Here is a 5,371-nt window from a genome sequence, read left to right as displayed (position 1 = left end):
CTACTCCTGTCCCAGATGGTGATGGGCCTACTCCTATCTCTGACCTGCTCAGTTCTCAGCAGCCTCCTATGGATGAGGAGGTAGGGGAGATGAAAGAGTCTGAGTTGTCTGGGTCCGAGACTGGGACGGCGTCTGAGGAGGAGGTGAAGGAGGAGCCCGCTCTGATGGACAGTACTCCTATGAAAGAGGCTAACCCTCCTCGTACGTTTAGACGTTTTTCTCTTCCCCGGTTCTCTCCTCCCCCCTCCACTCCTGGAGGAGGTGATGCCCAGCCTAGCTTGAGGTTCGTTCGTTTGCAGTTAGAGGCGAAGGAGAGGGAGAGGGAGGCTCAATTCAACCATCAGTTGGCTATTCGGAAGCTGGAGTTAGAGACAGAAGTAAAACTGAAGCAAATGGAATTAGATGCTGTCACTGCTCGTTCCATCCAATCCTCTGGTTCCATTCCGTCAGTCTTACACTCTCCGCCGTCCTCTAGTCTTGTTAAGACAAACGATTCATCCGCAGTTGCGGGTGGTTTCAATGTCAGTAGACATATAGCCTTAGTCCCCCCGTTCCGTGAAGTAGAGGTTGATTCCTATTTCAACGCTTTTGAGCGTGTCGCTACCTCCTTGCAGTGGCCAAAGGCAGTCTGGGCTCTACTATTACAATGTAAGCTGACAGGTAAAGCCCAGGAGATATTAGCCTCACTATCCTTGGAGGATAGCCTGTCTTACGAGACGATCAAGGCAGCGGTTCAACGTGCCTATGAGTTAGTCCCAGAGGCGTATAGGCAGAAATTTAGGTCCTATCGAAAGTCGCCTGGCAAAACCTTTGTTGAGTTTGCCCGTGACAAGGAGACCCAATTCAATAGGTGGTGCAAAGCCAGCAATTTTACTGACTAAGTCATTGTCGGAGTTGATTTTGATTGAGGAATTCAAGAACTGCTTATCCGACCGTCTGGTGACCTATCTTAATGAGCAGAAGGTTAAGACTATAGCACAAGCTGCAGTGCTTGCCGATGAATTTGTGATAACCCACAAGCAGACATTTTCCCGTAGCGAGAGGAGTTCAGCTCTCTTTGCCTCTCCAGCGAGAGAGCAGGCTGGTGTGCACCGCCCGTCATCTCCCCGGTCTACTCCACGGTTCACTCCCCGGTCTGTCACACCATGCGCTGATGAGGAACGAGTGTGTTGGCATTGTAACCAACCTGGCCACGTCAGGGCCGACTGTTTCATGTTAAAACGTAAAATGTCGCAGCCCAGCAAAAACCCCAAGGAGGTTGGGTTGGTACAAGCAATAGCGCCTCTGCCACCACAGTTGGGTGGAGTGTACGGTTCATTGGACCCTGGTTACGCACCGTTCTTGTTAGAGGGGTGGGTGTCTCTCAGTGGTACGGTGGCGGACCAGTGTTCAGTGTGTATCTTGAGAGACACGGGAGCAGCCCAGTCTTTCATACTCTCCGACATTCTGCCTTTTTCTGAAAAGTCATCCACTGGGTCTAGTGTTTTGGTGCAGGGCATTGAAATGAATTATGTGTCGGTGCCTCCATCTGGTGCACCTTAGTTGTGAGCTAGCCAGTGGAGTGTTTAAGGTTGCCGTGCGGCAGTCTTTGCCAATCAGAGGTGTAACGTTTTTGCTTTGTAATGATATTGCTGGTGGCAAGGTTATGCCCATGTTGGAGGTTCTGGAACATCCCATTGTTCTACAGCCTGATGTGTTGGCCCAGAGGTTTCCTGCAGTGTTCCCTGTGTGCGCAGTCACGAAGACAGAGTGAGGTAGTTGACTTGGCTGATACCATGTTCGCGACTGAGTTATCTGGCGCGTCAGCTACCCCAGTTCCATCTACAGCCACTTCGCCTACTGCTGAGACCAGTGCTTGTACTCAGAGCATTCTCCAAAGACGAACCCTTGTGTCCGAGCATACCCAGCTACCTATGACACGTAGTCATCTGATGTCCTTTCAGAAGACAGATGTTGGGTTGACCAAGTGTTGGGAGGCTGCTCGGGAGTTAGACATGGGTGTGGCTACTAGTAAGGATGTCAGCTATTTTGTAGAGAATGATCTCCTAATGCGGAGATGGAAATCCCACCGTGAGTCTGACAGTGAATGGAACACAGTGGTTCAGATTGTTGTGCCCACACCATATCGTCAGTCGGTTTTGACTCTGGCCCATGATTGCCCCTGGGCGGGTCATTTGGGCGTCACCAAGACCTATGACCGCATATTGCGCCATTTCTTTTGGCCAGGTCTAAAAAAAGATGTGGTTTGTTTCTGCCGTGCGTGTCATGTTTGCCAGGTAGCGGGAAAGCCTAATCAGGCGATTAAGCCTGCCCCTCTGCACCCGGTTCCAGCTATTGGGGAACCGTTTGAGCATGTACTGGTCGATTGTGTTGGTCCATTGCCTAAAACAAAATCCGGCAACCAATTTTTATTGACCATCATGTGTATAGCCACCAGATACCCTGAGGCAATACCTCTTAGGAAGATTACATCCCAATCTGTCATAAAAGCCCTGATCAAGTTTTTTTTCGACATTTGGACTTCCTAAGATTGTGCAAACTGATCAGGGAACTAATTTCCTGTCAGGGGTATTTTAGCAGGTCTTAAAATCTCTTTCTATCTCTCACAGAATCTCCAGCGCGTACCATCCTGAGTCCCAGGGGGCGCTGGAGCGGTGGCATCAGTCTTTGAAGTCGGTGTTGCGAAAGTACTGTACAGAGAGTGGTAAAGACTGGGACGAGGGTGTTCCCCTGGCTCTCTTTGCCTTGAGAGAAATTGTGCAGGAGTCGTTGGGTTTTAGTCCTGCTGAGCTGGTATTTGGTCACACTGTGAGGGGTCCTCTACGGGTGTTAAAGGACCAGCTCATGGGCACGAGCAGTTCATCTGACCAGAAACCTGTGCTTTCATATGTCAGTCGTTTTAGGGAAAGGTTACATGAGGCTTGTAGCATGGCTAGGGATAGCCTTTCGTCTGCTCAGAATGACATGAAGCGTCACTTTGACAAGCGCGCTCAGTCGCGTTCCTTTGAACCTGGTGATTCAGTGTTAGTCTTGCTGCCGGTTGTTGGTTCCTCAATGTGTGCTCGGTTCTCTGGACCATATACAATCGAGCGCCAGCTAAGTGAAACAGACTATGTGGTAAAAACCCCTGATAAGGAGGAGGAACACCTGGGTATGCCATATCAATATGTTGAAGCGCTTTTATTCCAGAGAGGAAGCTCAGCCTACTGTGCAGCGTGTGCCTGTTGTGGTCACGCCTGCTGCTTTGGCGTCAGTTGTCCCCTCTAGTGTCTCAGTGGGTGCAGTGAGTGATGAGGATGGTCTGAGTCTGCGAACCGTTCAGCAGCAGACTCCTTGGTTATGTAACTCAGACATGTTAAAGAACCTTCATTCTCTCATGCCTCATCTTAGCCGAGAGCAGGAGGCTGACCTACTCCAGCTCATTTCAGAATTTCCCTGTCTGTTTGGGGATGTTCCCACGCGCACTAGGGTACTTGTGCATGATGTTGACGTTGGCGAGGCAAGACCTATTAAGCAACACCCTTATAGAGTCAATGCCTCCAAAAGAGCTCAGATGGAACAGGAGGTTGCATATCTTGTGCAACATGATTTAGCGCGCCCTAGTTCTAGTCCCTGGAGCTCTCCTTGCCTACTGGTGCCTAAGCCAGATTCCACTGTCAGATTTTGCACTGATTATCGTAAAGTTAACCAGGTAACCATCCCAGATTCATTTCCTATGCCGAGAGTAGATGACTGTATTGACACCATCGGTTCAGCCCAGTTTGTCACTAAGCTAGATTTGCTCAAAGGCTATTGGCAAGTTCCGCTGTCACCTCGTGCCTCCGATATTAGTGCATTTGTAACTCCGGATTCATTCCTACAATATACTGTGATGGCCTTTGGCATGAGAAACGCTCCTGCTACATTCCAAAGACTTGTCAATATTGTGTTTTCTGGGGTGTTCAACTGTACTGCATATTTGGATGACGTAGTTATTCACTCGTCTAGACGTAGTAATTCACTCATGTTCCAGCGTTTATCCGATGCGTCGATCACCTTGAATTTGGCCAAATGCGAATTCGGTAAAGGGACTGTCACTTATTTAGGGAAACAGGTGGGTGGCGGTGAAGTGCGCCCCCTAAAGGAAAAGGTTGCTGCTATTGTGTCTTTTCCTGTGCCAGCTACGCGCCGAGAGTTGCGCCGATTTCTCGGCATGACAGGTTACTACAGAGGCTTTTGTAGAAATTTCTCATCCGTTGCAGCTCCACTAACTGATCTTATTAGTCCTTTAGTTCCATTCGTATGGACAGATAAGTGTCAGGTGGCCTTTGGCAGCTGCAAAGCGCTCTTGTGCAGCGCTCTGGTTCTTATGGCTCCTGACTTAAGCAAGCCTTTCTCTATTGAGGTGGATGCTAGTTTTACTGGGGCTGGTGCGGTGCTGTCCCAGATGGATTCTACTGGGTTGGTCCATCCAGTTGGGTTTTTCTCAAAGAAATTCAGTTCCTGCCAGAGCCATTATTCTACCATCGAGCAGGAGACCTTGGCTTTGTTGCTTGCAATTCAGTTCTTCGAGGTCTATGTTGGGTCTAGTGCTGAGCCTGTGGTCGTGTTTACTGATCACAACCCACTAGTGTTTTTACAGCGTATGTACAACCACAACCGACGACTAATGAGGTGGTCTTTGATTTTTCAGAATTATAATTTGGTTATTCGGCACAAGAAGGGCAGCGAGAATATCTTTGCTGATGCCCTGTCTCGTGCGTAAATTTGTGCGCCCAGAAGGTTTGTTCTGATGGGGGGGATTGATGTGATGGGGAGGTTTGGAGTGTCGTCAGCTGTAGGCTGACTCTTTGTGGGGGGAAGTGTTACGTATTGTTTGTGTTGGCTGTGTTGTTTTCTTTTGGGCCCAGTATGTGTTTGGTGTTGTCTTGGTGTTGTTTTTGTCTCCCCCTTCTGTTTCTTCATTGTCAAGCTTCTAGCAGATGCGGCCGCCTGGTTCCAATCATCATTCATCATTCACACCTGTTCCGGTTCTCCAGCCCACCTCCCCAATCATCCAATCGCCTGGTGTCCCTCCCCTATATATATGTCCTTTTGTGTTCAGTTCTGTCTCTGCTACCTGAGCGGTGGCAGAGCTTTGGGTATGTAGAGCGGTTTGGTTTTGTTTAGCTTTCTTGTTTGTGTTATTGGTTAACCTTTTGTTGGAGCTTCAATGTAGTATTATTAGTTGTTAACCTGATCCTTGTTTTGCTTACCAGCCCACTTTAGTTGTATTTGTTTTAACCCTTTTTGTCTGTTTGCACACAGGGAGCAGTGAGCAGGCCTTAGACACCCCGGGGTTTCCATTTCTTTCACCACATGTAGTTATTTTCTGTTAGAACCCCAGTTTTAG

Source organism: Borostomias antarcticus, assembly GCF_949987555.1.
Source record: "Borostomias antarcticus genome assembly, chromosome: 26".
NCBI lineage: Eukaryota > Metazoa > Chordata > Actinopteri > Stomiiformes > Stomiidae > Borostomias > Borostomias antarcticus.
The sequence above is the reverse complement of the archived record's forward strand: the minus strand, read 5'-3'. Positions refer to the sequence as shown.